This window comes from Mus pahari, chromosome 5 (assembly GCF_900095145.1).
Source record: "Mus pahari chromosome 5, PAHARI_EIJ_v1.1, whole genome shotgun sequence".
Lineage (NCBI taxonomy): Eukaryota > Metazoa > Chordata > Mammalia > Rodentia > Muridae > Mus > Mus pahari.
In genome coordinates this window covers 16,947,259-16,959,015 of record NC_034594.1, presented here as the reverse complement: position 1 = coordinate 16,959,015, position 11,757 = coordinate 16,947,259, and positions in this window count along the sequence as shown.

Sequence of the window (11,757 nt, the reverse complement as noted above, 5' to 3'; positions counted from 1 at the left end):
TAATCCCAGCACTTGGGAGGCAGAGGCAGGTGGATTTCTGAGTTCGAGGCCAGCCTGGTCTACAAAGTGAGTTCCAGGACAGCCAGGGCTATAAAAAAAAGAGTGGTAGTGTAGACTTGTGCACCCTCACCAGCTTTCCCCCATGGCTTTCTTTTCACCTAACTAGTACACCAAAATGAGAAAATTGAGGGCTGGAGAAATGACTCAGGGTAAAAGTGCTGGTTCACTAGCCTGATGGCCCAGGTTTGCTTCCCCGGAGCCCACATAAAAAGCTGGATTGGTTACATTCATAACCTCAGCACTCCTACTGAGGAGGAAGGTAGAAGGTGGAAAGGAGTGCCTACAGGCTTGTGGGCTAGCTAGCCTGCGTTGACAGCACAGCTGCAGAGACAAGAGACCCTGCCTCAACAAGGTCAGAGGCAAGAGCCGGCTCCCGTAGCTGCCCTCTGACCTCCACTGCGCTGTGACATGTAGTGCACATACAGGCTTTTTTTTTTTTTCTTTTTTGAATGTTGGTTCATTATGTGAGTGGTTCCTGCAACCACAGTCAAGACACAACTGTTCTCTCTCTGAACAGTTCTTGCCCTACCCCTTGATAATCACTGCCCATCTTAGCCCATAGCAAGCACTAATCCCTGTGCTCTCTAAATAGAATAATACACAAATAGAACTGGACAGTACATGACCTTTGAGATTTTCTCCCCCCCCCCCCAGTGTAAGTCCTTTGATGCCTGTCCAAGTCTTGTGACGGTTTAATATAGCTTATCCCCTCTATTGCTGAGGCGTGTCCATAGTTTGGGTATGCCACAGCTTAAGCATTAGCCTGTTGACAGACCCTCTTTTTCTTTCAGTTTGTGACCAGAGCGTGCATTTTATGGTTGATCACTGAAATCTTCAAGATTAACTGCATGCTGCGGCAGCTGTCCTCTTGGGATCAGCTGTGGTGCCTTCACAGAATCCATGATGCCTCATTTGTCCCAGTGTCCCGCTTCTTAGCTTTGACACACCATTTACACTTCTTCTTGAGCCACAAAAGGAACACACTGCACGTTATTCTCGTGCTTTCTATAACATGACATTTTCTCCATCATCTTGCTTCTGCCTCTGGGGCCAGTGAACTTGCCTTTAGCTGCAGCGGGTGATTGTATGCAAGTTTCTAGGTGAACATCCAGAAGTATGCCAGCTGGGCCCTGTGGTAAAGTTTTAGTTTTATAAGAAACTGTCTTAGCTGTTTTCTAGGGTAACCATGGCATTTTACACTCTCGGCAGCAGCATGAGAGATACCTGCCCTCCAGTCTCCTCACAACCACATGATGCGTGTGGACGATGGCTCATTCGGTCTTCCACATTGACTGAGTGAGAGTTGTCTATGGTCTGAGATGTGGTCCACTTTGCCCTGTGTTCTATGGACACATAAGGGATGCTTATTCTGATGCTGTCAGGTTCCATCAGTGAGACTCTGTTCACAGTCACATTCTGGAGTACCTGGTGGTCAGCCATACTTTTCTGTTGGGGTGGTGTTGGAATCACCAGCGACCACCTCTCCAGCTTTGTAAAAGTTTTACTCACAGGTTTTACACTTCTGTGATTTGGTACAAACACACTTGGGATTATTTTCACCCCTGGGTTGGCCTGTTTATCATTATGTAAGGTTCCTGTGTGTTGCTGTTAGCTTCTATCCCAAAGTCTGTCTTAGTTTCTCTTTCTCTGGCTTGTGTCCCTCTCGGCCCCATGCCCTTTTCTTGAGACAGCCCAGGACCTGTACACACTGAGGTGCACTCGGCCCCTCTCTTGTTTAAATTTACCAATATGATTATATGAGACATGAATGTCTAGTGGACCGACTACGTTCAGCATGTGATTTTCCCACTTTCAATTGGTGGCTGCAGACTATTCCCATTACATATAATTACAGCTCTGTCAGAGCTTTCGTCTGCCATCCAGTTCCCGTTTTCTGTTGTGGTGATGGTTTTCTCTTCTCCTGCCGTTGAACTTTTTTTCTTATAGAATGCAGTTTTGATTGGCCTATAGTGTCTTTGATTATATTTCCTGAGACTGCCTTTTTTGATGTGTGTTCTGAGGTGTTACATCATATGACCCACCTTGCTTTATGGTGCTGAAAGTCCAGCCAAGGCTTTCCACCACAGCCCCGTGCCGCACCACACTCTCCTCCCTCTTCCAGTGCAGATGTCTAAACTTTCAGAGCCTCGACAGGCGGGACTTGGAGTTTTTATTCAGAGATAATTTGGAACAAAAAAGTATGGTGGTTATCCATTCACCCTCTGCCTTACACTTTCCTGCTGATGCTCTGGGACTCTGTTCACTGTTTCTCTTCTGTTCAGAGAGCTTCATTTAGCGATGCCTCGAAAGGTCAACCAGCAACAAATTCATCAACATATTTTGTCTGGGAGTAAAAATTCTGGAAATACGTTGTGCCTGGAAGGAAGAGGTGCCAGAAGCAGAATGCAAGTAGGCAAGGTGATTATCTGTATCTACTTGGCGTCAAACTCGAGCTACTTTCGGAAGGCTGGCATGTGTGACTCCATTTTTCTTTTTTGGTTAGGTTTTGAGATAGGACTCTCTGTGTTGTCCTCTGGCTTTGTGGGCCATCATGACTGTTTTTGAATCCATTTTGATTTTGACAGTTTCTCCTCTTTTTGTGTCATCTCAATGTTGGCATCTGTTAGCTGTCCTCTTGTTCATGCTGAGAATTTTTCTTCTTCAGCTCCTGGTACGCTCTTTGGGTAGTTTTGAATGAAACTTCTGAAACCCAGGTCTGGCTTAGACATGGTGTCTCCTCAGTCTTTGTCTGACTCTGCCCTGAAGATAAACAGAGAGCTCTGGCTGCCCAGGGTGGGTGGAAGTCTAGTCCCAGTGCCCTCCTCTTTATTCCTGGTGCAGGAGGAATTCTGGCTCCCCACCAGAAGGGCAGATGCCAGCCTGCCTAGAATAGAAAAGTTGTCTTGGTTATTCTCACACGGTCCCTTTAATACCACAAGGAGCTGTGTGGCCTTATTACCTCTGGGCTTGGGCAGATTCCTTTCATCCTCCACTTTCACCGACATCACTGCACCTGCAACAGGCATGTGATGCTGTAGCCAGTTCTGAGGTGTATGCCCAGGCTGACCACAGTGCGGGTGACAGCTGGAGCCTTGTTTATGTCTACAGTTTTCAATGAAAGCTTTTGGTTTTTCATCTTGCCCTTAACAATAACTAGACAGTCCTCTCAAGAAAAGGCAGTACATGGACAACAAAATTCTCTAAAGTGACCAAAAATAGATGAATGATGAATATGTCTAAGGAGTTAAATAGTATATAAAAGACATGTATAGGAGCACATACCTATACTCCCAGCACTCAGGCAGGAGCATCACATGTTTAAAGCCATAGTAAGGCCCTGTCACAACATTTACAAAAGGGCTGACGATATAGCTCAGGGTTATATGGAGCCTATGTGGCATGCACAGAGCTATAAATTCAATCCCCAGGGGTCCCTCCCCTTAAAAGAAGTTACAACCAAGCAGACAGCTTTTACACAAACAAACTTTAGCCAGCAACACTATACTGCTTTTGTTTATCAGGCAGAACACTGCCACATCTCTGGTACGTGGAGTCACACCAGAAGCCACCAGTGCTACCGATGGCTCTCTGTATCTTCACCCACAATGCATAGTGGCTGAACAGTTGATGTCATTAGCACTGTACTCAGAAGTGCCTCTGCTGACGCTCACGATAGGATTCCCCGCAGCACACGCACGTGCACACATCATGACAATAAGCGGGAACGACTGCAGATGGATCTCAGTTGATAGTGTTTGCCTAGCATGCATGATCTCCAGCACCAAATAAAGCTAGTCATGGCGCTGGACAGCACCCTGGAGCTGGAGGCAGAAGGATCAGAAGTTCAAGCTCACCCTTGGCTACATAGTTTAGTAAGAGATAACTAACATTTTTGTTTTGTTTTGCTACGAAGTGTTCTATTCATAATTTCAACCCCACAGGTACAGACAGCAATCTACCAAGAGCATTGTTGTCTTCAAGACCTCTGAACTCTTACTAAGCAACTCCATCATACTCAACCAACAATAAGTTGTTTGGTTGGTTGGTTGGTTTGGTTTTTGGTTTTTTGAGACAGGGTTTCTCTGTGTAACCCTGGCTGTCCTGGAACTCACTCTGTAGACCAGGCTGGCCTCGAACTCAGAAATCCGCCTGCCTCTGCCTNAGAAATCCGCCTGCCTCTGCCTCCCAAGTGCTGGGATTAAAGGCGTGCGCCACCACTGCCTGGCAGGAAGCAACAATAAGTTCTTACAGGTAGCATCACTGACCCAATAATCTGATTTCATTTTCACTTTTTGAGATAATGTCTTGCTATTGTAAGACAGGCTGGCCTTAAACAGAGATGTGGTCAGAAGCAAAGTAAAGGAAATAGTTACTCTTAGAGCAGGGCTCCATGCTTGCAACATTCTCAGATCTCTATGGCCAGGCGTGATGGCGCACGCCTTTAGTCCCAGCACTTGGGAGGCAGAGGCAGGCGGATTTCTGAGTTTGAGGCCAGCCTGGTGTACAGAGTGAGTTCCAGGACAACCAGAGCTACACAGAGAAACCCTGTCTCGAAGGGAAAAAGAAAAAAGAAAGAAAGAAAGAAAGAAAGAAAGAAAGAAAGAAAGAAAGAAAGAAAGAAAGAAAGAAAGAAAGAAAGAAAGAAAGAATATTCTCAGATCTCTTAACAGTGTTTCCTCAAAGACTGGACACATTATTATTATTATTATTATTATTATTATTGAATAGAGTTTATTGAGGACAAGGGGAAGGGAGTTAAGAGAGTAGTAGAGGCAGAGAAAGGCAGAGAGAAGAGAGAGCAGAGAAGCAGAGGCTAGCCGTGACCACATGGAAAGAGTGGGGAAGGGAATGGGGAGAGGGGGAACAAGGAGGCAAGAGGCAAGAGTGTAAGGTGGGGTTTTTTGGTTTTGTTTTGTTTTGTTTTTTATTTTGGACACATTTTTAAGTCCCTGGGAAAATCTATTCTGTAATATTGAAGAGTAATATTTTGTTGGTTATTTTTTTTTTTTGAGACAGTATTTCTCTGTGTGTCCCTAGCTATATGGAAACTTGCTTTGTAGAGCAGGCTGGCCTCAAAATCAGAAATCTGCCTGCCTCTACCTCCGAGGACTGGGACTAAAGGCATGTGCCACCACTGCTTGGCTGGTTGTTTTTACTTGCGAATCTATCCATCCACGGGCAAAAAGTAATTGTGATTTGCTTGCCAGTAGAACACAAAAGAAGGCATTTTAGACCGCAGAGAGGGAAGCATCTACATTCTACCAGCAGGACACTCCCAAGAGTGAGAAGTGGGCATCTGAATGAATGTCCTGGGCAGTTCCATTAATAGCTCATAGGTTTAAAGGGAAAAAAAAAAAAAAGAATTCTCTTAGGTCTGGCAGAACAGGACCGTTAGAAGCTGACTGGCAGGACTAGATCAAGATGCACCTTAAACCTGTCTGAAGTCTCAGGGCTGGAACGATGGCTCAGTGGTTAAGTGTACTGGCTGCTCTCACAGAGAACTTGGGTTCAATTCCTAGTATCCACATGGTGACTCACAACCATCTGTAACTTTAATCCCTGGGGATATTATGTCCTTTTCTTGTCTCTTGCAGACCCCAGGCACACATGTGATGTACATCCTTACACACAAATAGACAAAGCACTTGTACACTTAAAATATCAAAATCTTTCCGAAGTCTTTATTGGATTCAGCTGTAGAGAGTGAAAGTGCTTTAATAAGTGATGTGCATCCTTTCTTTTTATGTATGTTTTTATTTTATTATTATTTCTATGTGCATCTTGATTGTATAAATGTGTAAAAAGATTGAACACATCATTTTCCTGGTCTTTGACAATGCAAATGCAGTTCTATTTGCCAGATAGTACAGTCATTTAATGACCCATGATGAGGGTACCTCTTTTTTGATTCCAGTATATACTCTACTATGATTATTGTTATAACATTTTCTGGCCATTTTTCCTAGCTGTGTTTAATAGCTATAAGCAGATTCATTTAGAATTCCCCCTACATGACTTCTTGATAATGCAGGTTTGCATATTTCCCACTGTCCACAAACAAGTGCCCTCGAGCCCCTGGTTCCTCTGGTTGTCTCTTACCTGCCCTGATACTTCAAACACCCTTGTTGAAACTGAGGGCATAGTCCTGGACAGCCCCACAATGCTCAAACATTGGAGATGAGCGATGAAGGAGGCTCAGTGTGCACTGCCAAAGAGGACTTAGCAGGACTGTCAGTCCGAAGACCTACAAAGTTGACCACAGCAGTAGCCTGTATCTGAATCCCAGAGTTCCTACAGCAAGGGGACGTGGAGACAGAGTTCCCAGAAGCTTGCTGCAGCTAGCCAAAGGCAGCAGGAGACAATACAAGAGCCCCTGCCTCATGCAGGATGGAAGGCAAAGGCTGGCACCTGAGATTGTCCTCTGATCCCCACTTGTCCCATGGCCCATGTGTGCCTACAATCCACTTAGATGTGTGCACATACACACACTGATAACGATGGCAGACAAATCCCAAGTCTCATTTCTCTGCTTTAACACATAGGAAAACCACGGATCTTGCCCTAAAGGGAAAGAAAGTTCCCTGAAAGAGAACTGCCTGCTTTGTCTCCACCATGTGTGCAGAGCAGGGCAGGGAATGGGGCATGGCCCATAGTTTTGCTGGAAGAGTGCCAGGTGGGTTCTTGCCCTCTCCCAAAGCTCGGAGTGGGGACTGTCTAAGTCAGGGGTGAAGCAGAGTTGCTCTTCTGGGTCACCATTCTTCTAAGCCTTTTTGGGTCCTGCACAGGAAGGCATCCTCTGGGAATTGCCAAAGCAACAAGTTTCACGCTGGTGATGCACACCAGTGGGCACTTGTACTATAGTACTTTCAGTGACAATAGACCCCTGTTGTATGAGGTTGTAGCGGGTGGTTGGTCTAATCAGGAGTTGGGAGTGAACACAAAGCATGGATTGCCCCTAAGAACCAAGGCAGGGCGGGCTGGGGCAGGGCAGGGCGGGCTGGGGCAGGGCGGGGCGGGGTGCGGATGCAGGATGGGGGAAACAGTAGATGCTTTGAGGGCACCTAAGGGGGAAGCCAGAGTTCCTGGGGAAGAGGCTTCAGGATGAAGATGGGGGACCGCATGCAAGTAGAGGAGAGAATGGTTTTCAGGCAGATGGAACCCCATGTGTTTCCAGAACTGAGAGGGGGTGTGTGACTGCCAGAAGTCTGGTGGGGGGACACCCCAGAGCTCAACCCAGGCAGGAACTGCAGAGTGTGGATGCTGTGTGTTTGTGAGGGGGTGCGGGGGAGAGAACCAGAGCCTGAGGAAGGAAGAAGTTTCCAAGCAGACACTGCAGTTTGAATTTGGGGACAGTACAGAGTTGTGGGCCACATCTAAGTGCAGTGAGCTGATCAGAGCTGGGTATGGCGGGCTTATTTTAACCTATTCCTAATGGTTACATCCAAGGCCTTAGCCCCACCTCAAATGCACAGTGACTGGGAAGCTCCACCTCTTTAGCCCACCCATCTCTCCTACCTAGTTACTACTGAAAGAACCATTCCCCCTTCTGTCCGCCTCCTTTGCTTCTCCCCTCTCACTTTCCCTCCCCGCTCTATTAATTACATTTATCTGTTTGTTTGGGGGGGGGTACATCTATGCTATGGCACACATGCAGGTCAGAAGACAACATCCAGTAGTTTCTGTCCTACCGCACGAATCCAAGGGTTTAAACTCAATTCGTCAGACTTGGAAGCAAGACCGTAAACCTGCTGAGCCATCTCCTCAGACCTCTTTTGAACAGCTTTCCCCTAGAGATTTCCTCCCTGATTATTACCCAGGCATCCAACTGTAGCTCCTGGGCAAGCCACATCCAAGCCAGGCTTTCTTGATTGGGCTCCCGGTGCAAGCAAGTGCTGCTACCCTGTTCATTCCTGTGGGAGGGAAACCACCAGAGCCCGGCTGAGATGTGGCAGTGAGTCAGGGAACTTGCATCAGACAGCCCATCATCAAGCCCCAGACAATGGTACGGATGTGGCAGGTGAACCTCCACTCCCCTTCCTAGGGCCTTGGCAGACATTACTAATCAATTGCATCACTTTCGCAGTGAGTCAATCCAGAGCTGCAGACGACCACAAAAGTTGGCTTGCCATTCTTGACCCAGACACTATCCAGAAGTCAGAGTCACTGACTCAGAAGGCAAGGTAAAGGGTAGTGGTCAGAACACATGCATGGGTTTCAAAATGCTAAGGTAAAGGACAGGATAAGGCATGGCCAAGCTGGCAAGGGAAGTAGTGACTCACATTCATCAGGACTTAAGTTTACAGGGGGCTTTCTCTAAATACCCTGGCTCTTGGGGTTCAATGACTAATTTCCATACGACAGATGAGACAGAGAAGTCCCAGAGAAAAGGGGGGGTGCACCTGGTGTCACAGTATTCTGATCCACGTGGCACACACTTTCTCTGAGCCTTAGCACAGGAAGCTCAAGACCCAGAGTCAGCTTCTCCTCTAACGGGCCACCCAGAGCTGAAGCCCGTGAGAACGTGGGAGACAGAGCCCACCCATGGCCTGCTGCTAGTGGTCTAACCCCTGACTGGACACAAGCTCAGGGAACGTTGGCTGATGGGAGACGCTCTGGGGGGCACAAAATTACTGCTTCAACAGAACGAACTGCAGGGGTAGCTCATTGGGGCGTGTCTCTGGAGGTTACACCTGGTTGGTGTGTTCTCTCCCTCTCCCTCTCCCTCTCCCTCTCCCTGCTCCTGTCCCCTTGTCCCCTTCCCCAGTTGTCTAAGACAAAGAACTTCCAGTGTCTTGTGGTTCTGCCACCCAGAGGCCGTGGGCTAAATAAAACCTCTGCTAATGTAGGCAACAACAACTGTGATGGTTTGTATATGCTTGGCCCAGGGAGTGGCACTATTAGAAGGTGTGAACTCGTTGGAGTAGGTGTGTCACTGTGGGTTTGGGCTGTGAGACCCTCACCCTAGCTGCCTGGAAGTCACTTTTCTGCTAGCAGCCTTCAGATGAAGATGTAGAACTCTCAGCTCCTCCTGCACCATGCCTGTCTGGATGCTGCCATGTTCCCACCGTGATGATAATGGACTGAACCTCTGAACTGGTTGTAAGCCAGCCCCAATTAAATATTGTTCTTATAAGAGTTGCCTTGGTCATGGTGTCCGTTCACAGCAGTAAAATTCTAAGAAAACAAAATCTCCCCTCTCTCAACTTCTAAAATTATTTGGTTATGATGATCAGCAAATCAAGTGATACAGAGTGCACATCGAGTCCTTCCACCAGGGCCTAGGGTTTGGCTGTCCCTCATGCTTTGAGCCACTTGGGAGTCCTCTTGCTTACATTGGCCTTCATTTCTATTGCTTGCAAGGAAAGGACCCAAGATTGTCACTGGCACACTAGCTGTGGGAAGTATAGGTCAGAATCTATTTGGCTTCTAACTTCTTGGCCTTTCCTTTCCACCCCAGGGCCCAAGCAGAAAGCCAAGAACCTTAGAGGTAGGAAAGAACCTCAGGAAAGGTAAGGGCGGGAGGTAGCTGCTCTTTCAAGACACCCACTGGGAGCTCCTCTTGTATGTCAGAGCCTTTCCTCCTCGGGGGAGCTTCACAGCCAGGACCAGGTGGCTTCCAGGACTAGAGGCTGCATCACAGAGGGGACAGAGACTCACAGGTAGCCAGCTGGCTGTCACACACACACACACACACACACACACACACACACACACACACACACACACACCACGTAGCCAACCGGTTGTCATACACACACACACACACACACACACACACACACACACACACGTATGGAGGAACCGCCCAGCGAGCAAGGCTTGGGAGCCTGCGCTCACATTTGCCCACCTCAATGGTCCTGCCAGATCAGCAATTGCTCCTCACTCCTGCCCAGAAGCCATTGGAAGAGTTGAGCAGCCACATTCTTGGAGCCATTAGCTAAGGAAATTGGTCTTGACCTGTAACCATGAAGAACAGCAGCTGCCACCTAGTGTCTGAGTGGTGTCAAGACTCTAGTGGTGGGAACCAGGGCAGTTGGCTAGGATTGGCTCCCTAACGGTTGGACACAAGAGGAGCTGAAGGACTATGTATGGGTCATCCTTTGTGGCCAGAAATGCTGGCTATTCAAGAGAAACTCAATGTTTTAAATATTGTTAATTCTTTTTAAACACAAATGATACAGCTCAGTGTTGGGTACCTGCCCAGCACACTAGAAAACAAACGCATCCAAACATGCCAGCCAGCCTCTGCTCTTGATTTAAAATTCCTTTAAAGCCATGATGTTTTTCATTGCCTCTGGCCTTCTTTAATGTCTATTCTGCCAGTGTAAGGCTCTGGACAGCCCAGCAACTTCACGTGGAAACTAACCTTTGCTTCTGGCCTCCTGGGCTGTGGTTTTGTTGTTGTTGTTGTTTTTGAGACAGGGTTTCTCTGTGTAGCCCTTGCTCTCCTGGAACTCACTCTGTAGACCAGGCTGGGCCTCGAACTCAGAAATCCACCTGCCTCTGCCTCAAGTGCTGGGATTAAAGGCGTGTGCCACCATGCCTGGCCTGTGCTGTATTTTTGCTAAGGCCCCATGTCTTCCTTTCCTGTGCCTACACACCTTACCCTGGCGGCTGTGCCCGCATGCCTGCTGCCCTTACTTATTTCAAAGTCGCTTGTGCCTGAGCTCTTTTGACAGCTTCTTGCTCTAGCTCATCCAGAAACCAATAACTGCCGATTTATGCCAAGCCTACTATGTGTACCCACCCCATCAAGTCCCCACAGCACACCAAGATCTGAAGTCTGGAGGTCTTACCACCTGTTCCCCACTCCCCCATCCCCATCCCCTCTTTATTCCCTGGTTCTCTATTGATGCCCTACCCGCAGCCAACTCAGATCCTACTGGAGTGGGGCTGAGCTGTCCCTTGCCTTGAGACTGTGTCCAGCCGGCCTCCTAGGTACAATGATGTTCACGCTGCTAAGGGCAAGTGGAAACCCGAGCTTTTCGGGTGCTTTAGTGCCCTGGCTGTGCCCTTGGACAGCTTTGCTCTACTGTGATCACCACTTAGCTCCCCTTCTCCAAGCCCAGCCCCCACACTCACTCTGCTCACAGTATAAACAGAAACGCTGGCCAGATGTGTCCGCAGCATCTCCAGACCCGTGTCCAGATGCTGTCTCCGCCATCTCCAAGGATAGGCTCCCTGCTCTGTTCTAGTCTCGAGTGTCCACACCTACCACTTGCCAGAGTCCAGGGCTAGGGTGTAGCAAGTGATCAGTGCTTGCTGAGCATGAAAACCGCCCTGGGCTCCATCCCTAGCACCATAAAGCAAACAACCAAATTTGGAAGCCAGGACGCTCTTCCATCTTTCTTTTATTTCACGTAAAAAACCAACTGCCTCCTGGACTGGAAGTTCTAATGCAGCCTGAATCATCTCTGGCTTCCTCTGTCCCTGCCCCACAGCCCCCCCCCTGGTCCCACTCCCTCAGGAGCTTGCTGCTGTTTCTCCGTCACCTCCTGTAGCCATTCTCAAGGTCTTCAAAGGAACATTCCCGGCCATTTGGTTTAAAACTCTGATGGTGGCTGGGCAAGGTGGTTGCTGGGCATGGTGGTGCACATTTTTAATCCAAGTAGAGGCAGAGGCAGATGAACCTCTCTTAGAGACCAGCCTGGTCTACAGAGTGAGTTCCAGGGCAGCCAGGGCTACACAGAGAAACCC